The sequence below is a fragment of the Pristiophorus japonicus genome, chromosome 6 (assembly GCF_044704955.1).
Source record: "Pristiophorus japonicus isolate sPriJap1 chromosome 6, sPriJap1.hap1, whole genome shotgun sequence".
NCBI classification, from domain to species: domain Eukaryota; kingdom Metazoa; phylum Chordata; class Chondrichthyes; family Pristiophoridae; genus Pristiophorus; species Pristiophorus japonicus.
The window spans coordinates 139,779,414-139,799,107 of NC_091982.1; the positions used below are offsets into that span (position 1 = coordinate 139,779,414).

General features: G+C 46.1%; 1 protein-coding gene across 6 annotated transcripts in view; it reads right to left on the minus strand.

Moving 5' to 3' along the window:
• The window catches only part of cep63 (centrosomal protein 63), a 112,461-nt gene that overhangs the window by 25,624 nt on the left and 67,143 nt on the right, over positions 1-19,694 (minus strand). The window lies entirely within an intron of this gene.

Consider the following 19,694-nt stretch of genomic DNA (forward strand, 5'->3'; position numbering starts at 1 on the left):
ACATTGTTGTTTGCCAATATTGTTGCTCATTTTACTTTCCCAAGTTCTATTCTCAGCCCCTCAAAATCAGCTTTCTTCCAATCTATTAACCTGGTCTTTGTCATGCTTATGTTCTTCTCAATTATCTTGGAGCGCATATTATGGTTACTATTGCATAGATGTTTCCCTACTTTTACTATATTCAATGACCCAGCCTCTACAGCTCTCTGGGGCAGAGAATTCCATAGATTTACAACCCTCTGTGGGAAGAAATTCCAACTCGTCTCAGTTTTAAATGGGCAACCCCTTATTCTGAGACTATGTCTCCTAGTTTTAGTTTCCCCTATGAGTGGAAATAGCCTCTCTGCATTTGCCTTGTCGAGCCCCCTCATTATCTTATATGTTGCGATAAGATCACCTCTCATTCTTCTGAACTCCAATGTGTATCGGCCCAACCTACTGAACCTATCCTCATAAGTCAACCCCGTCACCTCCAGAATCAACCTAATGAACCTTCTCTGAATAGCCTCCAATGCAAGTATATCCTTCCTTAAATACGGAGACCAAGGGCTCAATTTTGGCCACTAGAGATTTCTGGCGTACTTGCCAGAGGTGCGGCAGTTTTCCATGCTTGGAAGTGCGGCAAAAATCTTCGGGCCGATTTTGGTTGCTGTCCCGGGCCTTCTAGCTGCTGGCGTGGCGTGGCTACTGGGTCAGTGGGCGGAGCCAGCGTTCTGCGCTGGAAACAGTGCCAGGACGCTGGGAATGCGCAGTAGAATTGGATCAGTGGGTGAATGAAAGAGCTACAGTTTCAACTAACCGCACATGCACAGTAGAATCGGGCTCTCGATACTTTGCCGCGTTTCTGCCCAGCCCAGCCTCTCCCCCTGCCGCCCCCCCTTACCTTCCCTTCCCTTCAGCCTCTCGATGAGTCTTTGCCAGCTGCCCCTTTCCCAGGCCAAATGGCCTCCGGTACAGGCCGGCCCGCTGCCTTCCCCGGCCGAGTTCAATTCAAGGTAGGATTTACTACAATTATTTGTTATTCAATTGTTTACCTGAGTTCTTTATTTTTATTGAGTTATTTCAACTTTTATTTGCAATGTTTGGTGCTTGGTGCTTTGATGCAGGTCCTTACTTACTTACCTGCGCCAATTTCTGAACTGCCCGCAAGGTTTTTCAGAGCTGGCCACATATGCTGACCTAAGTGGATTTGGAGTAACTTTTAGCTGGCCAGAATTGCTTAAATGGCCAAAACTGAACGCCCCCTTTTGAAAAAAAAACCTGAACTAAAAAGAATAGTACCTAACTGAGTTACTCTGGAGCAAGTTGATTTAAAAAACACCATTTTCCCCACTTACGCCAGAAAAACCAACTTACTCCAAAAGAATTGGAGCAAGTCATGGCCAAAATTGGGCCCCAAAACTGTACGCTGTACTCTAGGAATGGCCTCACCAATACCTTGTACAGTTGTAGCAGGACTTCTCTGCTTTTATACTCCATCCCCCTTGCAATAAAGGCCAGCATTCCATTTGCCTTCCTGATTACTTGCAGTACCTGCATACTAATTTTTTGTTTTTCATGCACAAGGACCCCCAGGTCCCTCTGTACTGGCAGCACTTTGCAATTTTTCTCCATTTAAATTATAAATTGCTTTTCTATTTTTTCTGCCAAAGTGGATAACCTCACATTTTCCCACATTATATAATCCAACTACTGTAAGGTTCTGCAAAACCAACCATGTGGCACGGAGAATGGGAAGATGCCATGTTTAAAATGACCAACTGCAGCCAACAGCCTGTAAACCGCGGAGGATGATGGGACTCTGGCCACCCTGTACAGTAACAGACAGTGTTGCAGGGACACGGAACCGGACAGGGGGGGGGGGATGAGCCAGCTACCGTAAGGAGGAAGAGTGTACATTCGGTTCTTCCAGGAAAATGGATACAAGGCAACCTTATATTTTAAAAGGACATTGCACCAGCTTTTCGTGTAAAACCCTCACAGAAGAGGCAACATGTCCAGGCAAAATCTCCCCAGTAATACACAAGGCAACACAAAGGGTGTCAGTTTGAATAATTAAACAAAGGCCCACAGGTCTGATGCAATCATTTTGGCCTGCCCAGACAGAGTGGTACCTCTGTCGAGATAGTGAACAATTCACCCCATCAGCAAGCGACAGGATACAGGAGGTGTGGCTAATCTTCCATTCCAGACAGATCGATACACATCGAACTGCCATTCACACCCCATTTTATTCAAGGAAGACTCAAGACAATGGCATGCAGTTTTGGCGCGAAGATGAACAGACTATAAGAAAAAGCTGCAAAAAACACACAAGTGTGTTGGAGGTTGGAGTCAGCTTTTGCATTGAGTTGCAGAGTTGAGTTAAGAAGGCGGGAGTCAGTTTTCGTTGTGGCTGAGTTGAGGTAAAGGGAAGTTGAGTCAGCTCTTCACAGGCCCCTCGCTCTGGGGAAGGTGTGCTTAACTCCAGCAGCTTTTTGCTTGGGAGCCAACCAAGAGGCAAATAGAAGAAACCGACGCAACATCGAGGAGGAAAACCGAACCGACCAACGTAAAACCCACCCCAGAGGGACCCCGAGCTGAAATAAGTGCCCCCGGAACTCCGGAGTTGATAGGATTGTGAGTATAGCCCAAACCCCCTCACAGACTCAACTTAGGATAGGAATCGGTAAGAAGGGTGGAAGTGGGAGGTGGGATTGTGTGTGTGGGTGGAATGTTTCAACCTCTTATCTTCCCTTTCCCTGTTGCGAGAATTTTTCGTGGTGTTGAGTGAGATTGTGCCATTACTGCTATTTACAACCTCTTCCTATGCCCTCTTATCTTTGTGTTTACTATTCTAAATAAACATTAGCCATTTTGTACTCTTACCCACTGTGTCTGGTGCCTCATTACTCACCCATCCTCATTATTCGCACGTACAGAACCTCAGGGGAGTGTGGATCTGAACCCACACCCCAAGCTCCCCTTACACTACCAAACTTTTGCCCACTCACTTAGCCTATATATATATCCCTTTGCAGTTTTTGTGTGTCCTCTTCACAATTTGCTTTCCCACCCATCTTTGTATTGTCAGCAATCTTGGCTACAGTACACTTGGTCCCTTCATCCAAGTCATTCATATAGATTGTAAATAGTTGAGGATCCAGCTGTGGCACCCCACTAGTCATTGTTTGCCAACCGGAAAATGACCCATTTATCCCGACTCTACGTTTTCTGTTAGTTAGCCAAGCCTCTATCCATGCTCGATCTATCCATGCTCAATCCTCTATCTATTACCTCCAACCCAGTGAACTTTTATCTTGTGCAGTAATCTAGTGTGGCACCTTATCGAATGCCTTCTGGAAATCCAAATACACCACATCCACTGGTTCCCCCTTATCCATCCTGCTGGTTACATCCTCAAAGAACTCCAGCAAATTTGTCAAACATGATTTCCCTTTCAGAAAACAATGCTGACTCTGCTTGATTGAATCATGCTTTTCCAAATGTCCCGCTGCTGCTTCCTTAATAATGGACTCCAGCATTTTCCCAACAACAGATGTTAGGTTAACTGGTCTAGTTTCCTGCTTTTTGTCTACCTCCTTTTTTAAATAGTGTTGTTGCATTTGTGGTTTTCCAATCTGCTGGGACCTCCCCAGAATCCAGGGAATGTTAATAGATTACAACCAATGCATCCACTATCTCTACAGCCACTTCTCTTAAGACCCTAGGATGTAAGTCATCAGGTCCAGGGGATTGTCTGCCTTTAGTCCCATTATTTTATCTAGTACTACTTCATTAGTGATAGCGATTGTATTAAGTTCCTCCCTACCTATAGCCCCTTGATTATCTACTATTGGGATATTTTTAGTGTCATCTACCTTGAAGACCGATACAAAATATTTGTTCAATGTCTCTGCCATTTCCCTGTTCTCCATTATTAATTCCCCAGTCTCATCCTCTAGGGGACCAACATTTACTTTAGCCACATTTTTCCTTATGTACCTGTAGAAACTCTTACTATCTGTTTTTATATGTCGTGCTAGATTACTTTCATAATCTATCTTTCCTCTCAATCATTTTTTTTAGTCGTTCTTTGCTGGCTTTTAAAAGTTTCCCAATCCTCTGGCCTCCCACTAGTCTTGGCCACATTGTATGCTCTTGTTTTCAATTTGATACCATCCCTTATTTCCTTAGTTAGCCACGGATAATTATCCCATCTCTTAGTCTTTCCTTCTCATTGGGATATATTTTTGTTACTACTTATGAAATATCTCCTTAAATGCCTGCTACTGTTCATCAACTGTCCCATACTTTAATCTATTTTCCCAGTCCGCTTTAGCCAACTTTGCCCTCATACCTTTGCAGGTCCTTTATTTAAGCTAAGGACATAGGTTTGAGAACCAACTTTCTCACCCTCCAACTGGATTTGAAATTCACCTCATTCCTAGAGGATCCTTTACTACGAAATCATTTATTAATCCTGTCTCATTATCTGTCTTATCTGCTCTGGTTCATTCCCCATTGCTAGATCCAGTTGTGAATCCTCCCTTGTTGGGTTTCTTACATATTATGTTAGTAAGGAGTCCTGTACATATTGCAGGAACTCCATTCCCATATCCCCTTTACCTACCTCTTCTGTCAAATTAATTTTGGGGTAGTTGAAATCTCCCATAATTATTAATTTAAGGTTTTTACTCTTTTCCCTAATTTGTCTGTATATTTCTTCCTCCTCCTCCCTTCCACTATTAGGTAGACTACCCTTTTTAGTATAATTGATCGTTTAATATCTTTTATGTCCATCCACAGGAATTTTATTTATCTAAACTGATGGCTGCGTCACTTTTTCTACTTCCATTATATTATCTCTAATAAGTACAGCTATTCCACCTCCCCTTTTTCCCTCTATTTTTTTATTTAAAAAAAAATGTGTTTGATTTGTGAGCCTCGCTGGCAAGGCCGGCATTTATTGCCCATCCCTAATTGCCTTTGAGAAGCTGGTGGTGAGCTGCCTCCTTAAACCGCTGCAGTCCGTGTGGTGAAGGTGCTCCCACAGTGCTGTTGGGGAGGGAGTTGCAGGATTCTGACCCAGCGACGATGAAGGATCGACGATATATTTCCAAGTCAGGATGGTGTGCATCTTGGAGGGGAACTTGGAGGTGATGGTGTTCTCATGCGCCTGCTGCCCTTGTCCTGCTAGGTGGCGGAGTTACGGGTTTGGGAGGTGCTTTCAGAGTAGCCTTGCCGAGTTGCTGCAGTGCATCTTACCAGCCACGGTGGAGGGAGTAAATGTTTAAGGTGGTGGATGGGGTGCCAATCAAGCGGGCTGCTTTGTCCTGGATGATGTCGAGCTTCTTGAGTATTGTTGGAACTGCATTCATCCAGGCAAGTGGAGACTATTCCATTACACTCCTGACTTGTGCCTTGTAAATGGTGGAAAGGCTTTGGGGAGTCAGGAGGTGAGACACTCACCGCAGAATACCCAGCCTCTGACCTGCTCTTGTTGCCACAGTATTTATGTGGCTGGTCCAGTTAAGTTTCTGGTCAATGGTGACCCCTAGAATGTTGATGGTGGGGGATTCAGCGATGGTTATGCCACTGAATGTCATGGGGTGGTGGTTAGACTCTCGCTTATTGGAGATAGTCATTTCCTGGCACTCGTGTGGCGTGAATGTTAGTTGCTGCTTATCAGCCCAAACCTGAATATTGTCTAGATCTTGCTGCATGCGGACATGGACTGCTTTATTATCCGAGGAGTTCCGAATGGAACTGAACACTGGGCAGTCATCAGCGAACATCTCCACTTCTGACCTTATGATGGAGGGAAGGTGATTGATGAAGCAGCTGAAGATGTTTAGGCCGAGGACACTTCCCTGAGGAACTCCTGCAGCGATGTCCTGGGACTGAGATGTTTGGCCTCCAACAACCACAGCCATCTTCCTTTGTGCTAAGTATGACTCCAGCCTGCGGCAGTTTACCCCAATTCCCAGAGACGTCAGTTTTACTGGGGCTCCTTGATGCCACACTCGGTCAAATGCTGCCTTGATGTCAAGGGCAGTCACTATCACATCACCGCTGGAATTCAGCTCTTTTGTCCATGTTTGGACCAAAGCTGTAATGAGGTCTGGAGCCGAGTGGTCCTGGCGGAACCCAAACTGAGCATCAGTGAGCAAGTTATTGGTGAATAAATGTTGATGACACCTTCCAACACTTTGCTGATGATTGAGAATAGACTGATGGGGCTGTAATTGCCTGGATTGAATTTGTCCTGCTTTTTGTAGACAGGACACACCTGGGCAGTTTCCCACATTGTCGGGTAGATGCCAATGTTGTAACTGTACTGGAACAGCTTGGCTAGAGGTGCAGCTAGTTCTGAAGCACAAGTCTTCAGCACGACAGCCGGGATGTTGTCGGGGCCCATAGCCTTTGCTGTATCCAGTGCGCTCAGCTATTTCTTGGTATCACTTAGAGTTAATTGAATTGGCTGAAGACCAGCTTCTGTGATGGTGGGGACCTCAGGAGGAGGCTGAGATGGATCATCCATCCACTCGATACTTCTGGCTGAAGATGGTTGCAAACACTTCAGCCATGTCTTTTGCACTTGCGAGCTGGGCTCTGCCATCATTGAGGATAGGATATTCACGGACCCTCCTCCTCCCCTTGTTTAATTCTCCACCACCATTCATGACTGGGTGTGGCAGGACTGTAGAGCTTTGATCTGATCCGTTGGTTGTGGGATCGCTTAGCTCTGTTTTTAGCATCTGTCCATTAACATCTCCTTTTGCCTTGCACCATCATACCTTTTGTCTTTTAATCTCTCCTGCCTTCCATCCTATCACAGACCTTCCCTTTTGTTCTTTCCTCCCCACCCCCTTTCCCAGCGCCTTACACTTGCTTAAAAACCTGTTACATCTCTAACTTTTTCCAGTTCTGATGAAGGGTCATTGACCTGAAATGTTAACTCTGTTTCTCTCTCCACAGATGCTGCCTGACCCACTGAGTATTTCCAGCATTTTCTATTGTTATTTCAGATTTCCAACATCCGTAGTATTTTGCTTTTGTTTCTGCATATAGCATGCTGCTTTTGCTGTTTAGAATACATGTCCTCCTGTGTTGCAGCTTCCCCAGGTTGGCACCTCATTGTTAGGTATGCCTGATGCTGCTCCTGGCATGCTCTTCTGCACTCCTAATTGAATCAGAGTTAGTCCCCTGGCTTGAGAGTAAGGGTAGTGAGGGATATGCCGGGCCATGAGGTTACAGATTGTGGTGGAATACAATTCTGCTGCTGCTGCTGATGGCCCACAGTACCTCATGGATGCCCAGTTTTGTGCTGCTAGACCTGCTCTGAATGATTTAACACGGTGGTAGTGCCACACAACACGATGGAGTGTGTCCTCAAGAGTGAAGACGGGACTTCATCTCCACAAGGACTGTGGACCACAAGGTCACTGCTACCGATACGGTCATGGACAGATGCATCTGTGACCGGTAGATTGGTGATGAGGAGGTCAAGTAGGGTTTTCCCTCGTATTGGTTCTCTCACCATCTGCCGCAAGCCCAGTCCGGCTGATATGTCCTCTCCTCTTCACCCCCCCACAACCCCCTGCTGTCTTACTGGTTTTAAGTCTTTGTCACCCCCTAATTACCCATTCCGCTAGGACACAGGTTTCATTACGGTTCAGGTACTGTATGTAGCATATTCCTCTATAATGCACAGTGTATGACAGGCTCAATTGTTCCACTCAATAATGGAACATCTGTCATGTGCAGTGTTTTTTATACAGCTATGTAACTATCATTCCATATAGAGCCAGAGCAGCCAATGTTGGAATTAAAACACCAACATCTGCTCTCCCTCATCTTCATGCGACACATCCATGTTAAATCAACACTCTCCTAGCAACCACACTGCCAAACAGAATACCTAAACTAAAGAACTATGTCCCTGCTGCCAGACTCCACAACAGCAGCCCTAGATTTATTCCCCCGCTTGCTCAGTGCTGTGATGGTATCGCACGGCCCTAATCCACAGTAAACTGGATTAGGGATGTGGCGGGGTGTGATCGACAGCAACTTTTATTCTCATGTTCTGCTTCCACCATACCTGTTGCATCTCAGTCTGAAATCAGAAAAATAAGGTGAAAAAAAGTAACCTTTCTATTTCAAACCACTGGGTAAATTAGAGAGAGTAAATGCCTGGCCACGACATAAAAAGCAATAATTCAATCTCAGAGCTCTGCTAAAATACATGAATCACACAAAACTCAGCACTGCGGCTATTGATGTCATCATAACGGTTTGAGTGAATTGGTGCCTTGTAAGCTTTCAGCTAATTGCAACGATCCTTTATTAAATGGGAATCAAGCTAATGACATTTGGGATAAAGGATCTCCTTTCTGTCTAGGGTGAAGCTTTGAAGAACTGCTGCTACACATTAAATAACGAAATATACTCATTAAGCAAACTATTGTACGTATACTTATCGCAGCAGCAGCAAATTGCTTACAGGCAGGAGTGGTTCTGTTATGTTCCCATATCATCCCAAATCTGCAAAGCTTTTAAAGGGTAAACTTGTTTTAAAAGAGTATTTCTCAACCTTTCTTGGCACCTCCATGCCACCCAATTTCTGGCAGCTTTGGGGGAAACTTACCATCATCATCATAGGCAGTCTCTCGAAATCGAAGAAGACTTGCTTCCACTCTAAAAGGGAGTTCTCAGGTAACTGTACAGTCCAATACAGGAATTACAGTCTCTGTCACAGGTGGGGCAGACAGTGGTTGAAGGAAAGGGTGGTTGGGAATCTGGTTTGCTGCAATCTCCTTCTGCTGCCTGCGCTTGTTTTCTGCATGCTCTCGGCGACAAGACTCGAGGTGCTCAGCGCCCTCCCGGATGCTCTTCCTGCACTTACAACATACCAATGCCACTTTGAAACCCACCCTTACGAGGTTTGTGAAACATTAACATCAAGTAGATGCTCCTTCCAATTGTCCCAACAAACTGCCTGTGGCTCAGTTTGGACCTCTTTGAATCCTACTGACAAATACTTAGCCCATCACATCAATGTACTGTGCTACCTTTCACAGCAGAATTCTCAAATAATCATCTCCAAGGTCTTTTGCTCCCTCCCAATTGCTCTCCCCTCCAGTGGTAGCCACAGCCTCACTCAGCTGGAACAGCAAAGGAACAAGGCCTGTGCTGGCTCTTTGAAAGACCTATCCAATTAGTCCCACTGCCCTCTTTCCCTATAGCCCTGCAACATTTTCCTTTTTAAGCTGTGTCAGCTGTGGCTCAGTGGGTAGAAAATAAGAACATAAGAAATAGGAGCAGGAGTAGGCCATTTGGCCCCTCGTGCCTGCTCCGCCATTTAATAAGATCATGGCTGATCTGATCATGGAGTCAGCTCTACTTCCCCGCCTGCTCCCCATAAATTCAGCCATGAACTCATTGAATGGCGGTGCAGGCTAGAAGGGCCGAATGGCCTACTCCTGCACCTATTTTCTATGTTTCTAACCCTTCACGCCCTTATCACTTAAAAATCTGTCTATCTCCACCTTAAATATATTCAAATACCCAGCCTCCACAGCTCTCTGATAGAGAATTCCACGGATTTACGAACCTCAGAAGAAATTCTTCCTCGTCTCAGTTCTAAATGGACGGCCCCTTATTCTGAAACTATGCCCTTTAGTTCTAGATTCCCCCATGAGGGGAAGCATCCCCTCTGCATCTACCCTGTCGAGCCCCCTCAGTATCTTATATGTTTCAATAAAATCATCTCTCATTCTTCTAAACTCCAGTGAGTATAGGCCCAACCTGCTCAACCTTTCTTCATAAGTCAAGCCCCTCATCTCAGGAATCAACCTAGTGAACCTTCTCTGAACTGCCTCCAACGCAAAGCCTCCTCCTTAAATAGAGTGATCAAAACTGTATGGCCTCACCAATACCCTGTACAGTTGTAGCAGGACTTACCTGCTTGTATAATCCATCATCTTAGCAATAAAGGCCAACATTCCATTTGCCTTCCTGATCACTTGCTGTACCTGCATACTAACTTTTTGTGTTTCATGCACAAGTACCCCCAGGTTCCTCTGTACCATAGCATTTTGTAATTGCTCTACATTTGAACAATAATTTGCTTTTTTATTTTTCCTGCCGAAGAGGATAACCTCACACTTTCCCATATTATACTCCATCTGCCAAATGTTTGCCCACTCACTTAGCCTGTCTATATCCCTTTGCAGATTTTTTGTGTCCACCTCACAACTTGCTTTCCTACCCATCTTTGTATCATCAGCAAACTTGGCTACATTACACTCGGTCCCTTATCCAAGTCATTAATATAGATTGTAAATAGTTGAAGCCCCAACACTGATCCCTGCGGTACCCCACTAGTTACTGTTTGCCAACCGGAAAATGACCCATTTATCCCTACTCTCTGTTTTCTGTTAGTTAACCAATCCTCTAACCATGCTAATATATTACCCCAACCCTGTGAGCTTTTATCTTGTGCAGTAACCTTTTATATGGCACCTTACCGAATGCCTTCTGGAAATCCAAATACACCACATCCACTGGTTCCCCCTTATCCATCCTGCTCGTTACATCCTCAAAGAACTCCAGCAAATTTGTCAAACATGATTTCCCTTTCATAAAACCATGCTCAATCTGCTTGACTATATTACGTTTTTCCAAATGTCCTGCTACGGCTTCATTAATAATGGATTCCAGTATTTTCCCAACCACAACTGGTCTAGTTTCATTCTTTCAGTCTGTCTCCTTTTTACATTTGCAGTTTTCCAATCCGCTGGGACCTTACCAAAATTCCCTGGATTCTGGAGGATTACAACCAATGCATCCACTATCTCTGCAGCCACTTCTTTTAAGACCCTAGGATGCAAGCCATCAGGTCCAGGGGACTTGTCCACCTTTAGTCCTATTATTTTACCGAGTACATTTTCTTTAATGATAAGTGATTGTTTTATGTTCCTCCCTCCCTATAGCACCTTGATTATCCAATATGGGAACGTTTTTATAGTGTCTTCTACCATGAAGACTGATATAAAATATTTGTTCAAAGTCTCTGCCATTTCCGTTCTCCATTATTAATTCCCCAGTCTCATCCTCTAAGGGACCAACATATACTTTAACTACTCTTCCTTTTTATATACCTGCAGAAACTCTTACTATCTGTTTTTATATTTTGTGCTAGTTTACTTTCATAATCTATGTTCGCTCTCTTTAATATTGTTTTAGTGGTCTTTTGCTGGTTTTAAAAAATGTCCCAATCCTCTGGCCTCCCACTAATCTTGGCCACTTTGTATGACTAACTAAGGAAATAAGGGATGGTATCTTTAGCTAGCCACGGATGGTTATCCCTTCTCTTAAAATCTTTCCTTCTCATTGGGATATATTTTTGTTGTGAGTTATGAAATATCTCCTTAAATGTCTGCCACTCTTACCCTTTAATCTATTTTCCCAGTCCACTTTAGCCAACTCTTCTGTCATACCTTTGTAATCTATTTTATTTAGAATCAGGACACTGGTTTGAGAGCCGACTTTCTCGCCCTCCAACTGATTTTGAAATTTAACCATGCTATGGTCACTCATTCCTAGAGGATCCTTTACTATGAGATAATTTATTAATCCTGTCTCATTACACAGTACCAGATCTAAGATAGCCTGCTCCTAGGTTGGTTCCGCAATGTACTGTTCAAGGGCACTTAATAAACACTTTGAACACTTCAAGTCTACCCTGGCCAATTTGTTTTGTCTAATCAATATGAAGATTAAAATCACCCATGGTGATTTATTTCCGTACCTTTCTTACAAGCATCCATTATTTCTTGATTTATACTCTGTCCAACAGTGTAGCTACTGTTAGGGGGCCTATAGATTATGCCCACCAGCGACTTCTTCCCCTTACTATTTCTTATCTTCATCCAAACTGATTCTACATCTTGATCTACTGAGCCAATATAGTTTCTCACTACTGTACTGATCTCATTCTTTATTAACAGAGCTACCCCACCTCCTTTTCCTTTCTGTCTATCCTTCCGAAGTGCCAAATACCCCTGAATATTCAGTTCGCAGCCTTGCAACCACGTCTCTAATGGTTATCAGATCATAGCCATTTATATATATTTGTGCCGACAACTCATCTATCTTGTTACGAATGCTGCGTGCATTCAGATAAAGAGCTTTTAATTTTGTTTTTTTTACCATTTTTCACTGCTTTGACCCCACTTTCTGCTACCCTCTTATTTTTATACATTCTGTCCCTTCCAGTCACACTGGTTATCATTTCCCCCAGCGCTACCCTGTTCTATTGCCTTCTCCTTGCTCTTTTGACTTTTTAAATTTCCATTCAGCTGAACCCCCCCCACCCCTCCACTATTTAGATTAACGACCTCTCTACAGCCCAAGTTATTCGATTCGCTAGGACACAAGCACCAGCCTGGTTCAAGTGAAGCCCATCCCAACGGAACAGCTCCCTCTTACCCCAGTACTGGTGTCAGTGCCCCATGAATCGAAACCCATTTCTTCCACACCAGTCTTTGAGCCACGCGTTCATCTCTCTGATCTTAACCTTTGCAAATTTGCTCGTGGCTCAGGTAGTAATCCAGAGATTATCATCTTTGTGGTTCTGCTTTTTAATTTAGCGTGGGGCTCACTTGCCGTGTCGGAGCTCTGAGTAGAGTGCTTGGTTTGCGAGTCTTGTATTGGGCATGCAGACAACATGGCCCGCCCAACGGAGCTGATCAAGCTTCGATGCTGGGGATGTTGGCCTGAGCGAGAACACTGACATTGGTGCGCCTATCCTCCCAGGGGATTTGCAGGATCTTGCGGAGGCAGTGGTGGTGGCATTTCTCCAGCGATTTAAGGTGTCTACTGTACATAGTCCATGTCTCTGAAGCATATAGGGGCGCGGGTATCACTACTGCCTTGTAGTCCATAAGCTTGGTAACAGGTTTTATGTCCTGGTTTTCAAACACTCTCTTCTTCAGGCGACCGAAGGCTGCACTGGCGCACTGGAGGCGATGTTGGACTTCATCTTCAACGTCTGCCCTTGTTGACAGTAGGCTCCCAGGGTATGAAAAATGGTCCACATTGTCGAAGGCCTTGTTGTAGATTTTGATAGTCGGGGAGCAGTGCTGTGTGGCGGGGGCAGGTTAGTAGAGGACCTTTGTCTTGCGGATGTTCAGTGTAAGGCCCATGCTTTGGTGAAAGTGCTGACGATGGCTTGGAGTTCTGCTTCTGAGTGTGCGCAAATGCAAGCGTCATCTGTGCACTGTAATTCAACGACAGAGGATGGGACGACCTTAGATCTGGCCTGGAGATGGCGGAGGTTGAACAGTTTCCTGTTTGTTCTATAGATTAGCTCCACTCCAGCAGGGAGCTTACTGAGGGCGAGATGGAGCATTGCAGCAAGGAAGATCGAGAAGAGCATTGGTGCAATGACACAGCCTTGCTTGACCACAGTTTGAATGTGAATTGGGTCTCTGGTGGATCCGTTGATCACGATCATGTCGTGAAGCAGGCGAAGGATGGTGACAAACTTTTGAGGGGAGTCGAATTTGAGGAGGGTGCTATATAATCCCTCACAGTTGTGAGGTCAAAGAATGCCATGTACAGAGTTTAATGCTGCTCCCTGCATTTTTCTTGATTTGCCACGCAGTGAAGATCATGTCCATTGTGCCTCTTAGTGGGTGGAATCCGCATTGCGACTCTGGGAGAAGCTCTTCAGCCACTGGGAGAAGGCGATTGAGGAGGATTCTTGCAATGACTTTCCCTGTGGCAGACAGCAGGGAAACTTCTCTGCAGTTACTGCAATCGGAGTTGTCACCTTTCTTGAAGATGGTCACGATTACCGCGTCTCTTTGATCCCCTGGCATGCTCTCCTCCTTCCAAGTGAGAAAAATATCATGTGTTCTCACCAATAGTGCTTCTCCGTCATGTTTTAGTGCTTTGGTGGGGATTCCATCTGCTCCTGAGGCCTTGCTGTTCTTCAGTTGTCAGGTGGCCTTTTCAACTTCATGCCAGGCTGGGGTTGTGCTGAGATGGTGATGGGTAGCATGCTGCGGGATGGAGTCGAGGATACTCACATCGAAGGCAGAGTCTCGGTTGAGATTTTCGAAGTGCTCCTTCCAGTGGGCACTGACTGCCTCTCTGTCCTTGATGACTACCTCTCTGTTCTTGGCCAGTAGTGGGGTAGGGCCTTGGGTGCTTGGGCTGTAGGTGGTCTTGACTGCGCTGAAGAATCCACGCACATCGTGGCTATCGGCTAGTTGTTGGATCTCGTGCGCTTTCTCCACCCACCATCTGTTCTTTAGGTTGCGAGTTTTTTGTTGGACCTCGGCCTTCAGACATCTATAGAGCTGCTTTCTTGCTCTCGAGTTGTGGTGCTGCTTCCAGTTCAAGACTGTCTTCCGCTTGCGGCTTATTAGCACCTGGATCTGTCAATTCTCGTCGAACCAATCTTGGTATTTCCTGGTCGAGTGACCGAGCGTCTCTTCGCAGGTGCTAATTTGGAGGCCTTGAGGGCATGCCAGGCGCTGTGGACATTCTGCATCTCTGGGAGTTGTCAGATTGGCAGTGAGGCGCTGGCTGAATAGGGCTTTCTTAGCAGGGCTAAGTGGTACCTATGTGGATCATGACAACTGGATCTTCCCCCTCCCACTCCAAATTCCTCTCCAGCCCAGAGGAGATGTCCTTAACCCTGGCACTGGGCAGGCAACACAGCCTTCGGGACTCTCGCTCTTGGCTGCAGAGAACAATATCTATCCCCCTAATTACACTGTCCCCTAGTACTACAACATTTCTTTTTACTCCCCCCCCCCCACTTGAATGGCTCCCTGCATCACGGTGCTGTGGTCAGTTTGCTTATCCTCCCTGCAGTCCCTCCCCTAGACCACACAGGGAGCAAGAATCTCGGACCTGTTGGACAAGTGCAAGGGCTAAGGCTCCTCCAATGCTACCTCCTGCATCCCCATACCTGCCTCGCTCGTAGTCACAACCTCCAGTCCCTGACCACGGACCAAATTTGAATTAATTAATCTAAGGGGTGCGAATGCCTCCTGGAACAAAGCGTCCAGGTAACTCTCCCCTCCCTGATGTGTCGCAGTGTCCACAGCTCGAACTCCATCTCATCAACACGGAGCCGAAGTTCCTCGAGCTGCAGACACTTACTACAGATGTGGTCGCCGTGTACCTCAATGGGGTCAACCAGCTCTCACATGCAGCAGCAGTAACACATCGCCTGCCCTGCCATCTCTAATGTATTTAATTAATGAAGTTTTCATGTTTTGAAAGTTTAGATTTTTAATCCCAGCTCTTAATTTAAACCAATGCCCAAGGAGAGAGAGAAAGAGAAAAAAACTGACCAACCAATCACTTCCCTGTAATGTCACACTTTGAATCTTTTTACTTCTTATCCTCCCAGGTCAGTTGGTGCTGGTTGGGCTGCTTGCTTGGCTAACTTGCGCCCTTTGTAGTGTCGCCTCTCCTTTGTAGCGCACACTCGCCTCTGATCAGAAGGTTGTGAGTTCAAGTCTCACTCCAGGGACTTGAGCACATATAGCAAAATCTAGGCCGACACTCCAGTGAGGGAGTGTTGCACTGTCGGAGGTGCCGTCTTTTGGATGAGACGTTAAACCAAGGCCCTGTCTGCTCTCTCAGGTGGACGTAAAAGATCCCATGGCACTATTTCAAAGAATTGCAGGGGAGTTATCCCTGGTGTCCCGGCCAATATTTATCCCTCAATCAACATAACAAAAACAGATTGTCTGGTCATTATCACATTGCTGTCTGTGGGAGCTTGCTGTGCACAAATTGGCTGCCGTGTTTCCCACATTACAACAGTGACTACACTCCAAAAGTACTTCAATGGCTGTAAAGCGCTTTGGGACGTCCGGTGGTCGTGAAAGGCGTAAGTCTTCTTTCTTAAATATTTATCCAATTCACTTTAGAAAGTTACGATTGAATCTGCCTCCACCACCCTTTGAGGTAGCGCCTTCCAGATCATAACACCTCGCTGTGTAAAAAGAATTCTCCCCATCTCCCCCCCTGGCTTTTTTGCTAATTATATAAAATCTGTGACCTCTGGTTACCGACTCTCTTGCCAGTGGAAGGAGTTTCTCCCTATGTACTCTACCAAAACCCCTCATATTTTTGAATACATCTATTAAATCTCCCCATAGCCTTCTCTGCTTCAAGCAGAATAACCCACCTGAACCATAAAAAGCAAACAGGTCTTGGGTCTGATCCCTGGTCTGTGTGGAGATGGCTGATCTCCATTGTGACAACAGTAGGAGTACTTTACAGTCGGCGTTGACAGTGGGAACTTGCTCAACTTCGTCGTCTTCAGGCCAGATTCAGACTGCCCCATCCTCTGTCGTTGAACTACAGTACGCGGATGATGCTTGCGTCTGCGCACATTCAGAGGCTGAACTCTAAGTCATAGTCAACATTTTCACCGAGGCGTACGAAAGCATGGGCCTTATATTAAACATCCGTAAGACAAAGGTCCTCCACCAGCCTGACCCCGCCACACAGCACTGCCCCCCAATCATCAAGATCCACGGCACGGCCCTGGACAACATGGACCATTTTCCATACCTCAGGAGCCTTTATCAGCAAGGGCAGACATCGACGACATTCAACACCACCGCCTTCGGAAGAGTGTGTTCGAAGATCAGGCCCTCAAATCTGCCACCAAGCTCATGGTCTACAGAGCTGTAGTGATATCCGCCCTCCTGTATGGCTCAGAGATGTGGACCATATACAGTAGACACCTTAAATTGCTGGAGAAATACCACCAACGATGTCTCCGCAAGATCCTGCAAATCCCCTGGGAGGACAGACGCACCAACATTAGTTAGCGTCCTCGATCAGGCCAACATCCCCAGCGTCGAAGCATCGACCAGCTCCGTAGAGCGGGCCACATTGTTCGCACCCTGACACGAGACTCCCAAAGCAAGTGCTCTCCTCGGAACTCTTACACAGCAAGCGAGTCCAAGGTGAGCAGAGCAAACGTTTCAAGGACACCCTCAAAGCCTCCTTGATAAAATGCAACATCCCCACCTGGGAATCCCTGGCCCAAGACCGCCCTAAGTGGAGGAAGTGCATCCGGGAGGACGCTGAGCACCTCGAGTTTCGTCGCCGAGAGCATACAGAAATCAAGTACAGGCAGAAATGGAGCGTGCAGCAAACCAGACTCCCCACCCACCCCTTTCCTCAACGCCTGTCTGTGACAGTCTGTGACAGGGACTGTAATTACTGTATTGGACTGTTCAGTCACCTAAGAACTCACTTTTAGAGTGGATGCAAGTCTTAGATAGAAACATAGAAAATAGGTGCTGGAGTAGGCCATTCGGCCCTTCGAGCCTGCACTACCATTCAATAAGATCATGGCTGATCATTCACCTCAGTACCCCTTTCCTGCTTTCTCTCCATACCCCTTGATCCCTTTAGCTGTAAGGGCCATATCTAACTCTCTCTTGAATATATCCAATGAACTGGCATCAACAACTCTCTGCGGTAGGGAATTCCACAGGTTAACAACTCTCTGAGTGAAGAAGTTTCTCCTCATCTCAGGCCTAAATGGCTTACCCTTTATCCTTTGACTATGTCCCCTGGTTCCGGACTTCCCCAAGATCGGGAACATTCTTCCTGCATCTAACCTGTCTAGTCCCGTCAGAATTTTATATGTTTCTATGAGATTCCCTCTCATCCTTCTAAACTCCAGTGAATACAGGCCCAGTCTCCTCATATGTCAGTCCTGCCATCCCAGGTATCAGTCTGGTGAACCTTCGCTGCACTCCCTCAATCGCAAGAACGTCCTTCCTCAGATTAGAACACCAAAACTGAATATAATATTCCAGGTGAGGCCTCACCAAGGCCTGTACAACTACAGTAAGACCTCCCTGCTCCTATACTCAAATCCCCTAGCTATGAAGGCCAACATACCATTTGCCTTCTTCACCACCTGCTGTACCTGCATGCCAACTTTCAATGACTGATGTACCATGACACCCAGGTCTCGTTGCACCGCCCCTTTTCCTAATCTGCCGCCATCCAGATAATATTCTGCCTTTGTGTTTTTGCCCCCAAAGTGGATAACCTCACATTTATCCACATTATACTGCATCTGCCATGCATTTGCCCACTCACCTAACCTGTCCAAGTCACCCTGCAGCCTCTTAACGTCCTCCTCACAGCTCACACTGCCACCCAGTTTAGTGTCATCTGCAAACTTGGGAGATATTACACTCAATTCCTTCATCTAAATCATTAATGTCTTCCTCGATTCAGAGGGACTGCCTATGATGATGATGATGATGATGTAATAGACCTTGGCTCTGCTGGGTTAGGGTAAATAAAATACCTCAATCAAGGCTGATGATCACTTTCCAGCTACGCCTGTTGATAGTTTCAGGTTCAGCTGTGATGCATCTTCTTCAAATGGCCTGAAGGCTTTCACTGTCTGAGCTCACAAATGACCACTGGCGATTTGGATGTGGTGACCAGGGAACCACACCCCAGCCAATAATTGATATCTTGAGAGGAGGGAGGGCACCAATCAGATGGAAAAAGGAATGGAAACATAAAAAGAAACTCTCTTTCAAATCCCGTCTGGCCATCTGTACATTTCCAGGTGTAGAAGGAAAGGGCTGAATGTGCACAACTACTAGCCTGACCAGAAGCGTAGAGGAGGTTGATAGTTTCAGTTAACGGTCTGTAGATACGGCAGGCCGGAATGATTATATTTACAACAAGCAACAACAACTCGCAGTTATATAGCACCTTGAACGTAGTAAAACGTCCCACGGTGCTTCAAACAAAATTTAACACCAAGCCATGCAAGGAGATAATAGGAGGTGATCAAAAGCTTGGTCACAGAGATAGGTTTTAAGGAGCATCTTAAAAGGAGGAAAGAGAGGAAGAGGGGTTTATGGGGGTGATTCCAGAACTCTGGGCCCAGGCAGCTGAAGGCACGGCCATCAGTGAAAACCAGGGCTGTGCAAGTGGCCAGAATTGGAGGAGCGCAGAGATCTCGGAGGGTTGGAGGAGGGGCCCTCCCGCACACATATGTCACTTCCCGGCACTGACATCTCTCACTTTGATAAGTGGAACATTTTTTTCAAATTTATGAGGATAATGCTCGAAACACAAAGCAACAAAAGAATACAGTTAGTTTAAGAGCTGGATTTTCCCATCCTTTGCGCTGTGGGTTTGGCCCCGGAGCGGTGTGAAAGGCGGCGGCGAGGTTCTCCAGCACCCCGCCGCGATCCTCCGGTCCGGTCTTGCGGCGGCGCTGAGCAGCACTGGCGGGAAGAGTTGCGCCCGGTGTGCAACACCCCTGGATGTGACGCCAGCAGGAGTTTTGACTGTTGCTCGATCCGTCCGCCCAAAAGTACACCTGCAATGACCGCCTGGGAAATCAGGGCAGTCCAGCATAACCGGCGGCGGTGAGGAAGGTAATGTACTCCAAAGACAAGTGCGAGTGTTTGTTCTTTTAATTTTCTTGCGATTTGTGTTGTGGTGGCGTGGGCAATGTTTTGGGAAGGCATTGAGGTTTTTTTTTTTTTTTTTAAGATCCTCCCCCACCCCTGCCAGGACTCTCTCAGAGCCCACACGGCCCGGCTCTTTAGCTCGCGGGTTTCCCATCCTTGTGCCACGAAAAATGTTCAACGCCTCCTTTAGTGCTGCACCCCCTGACG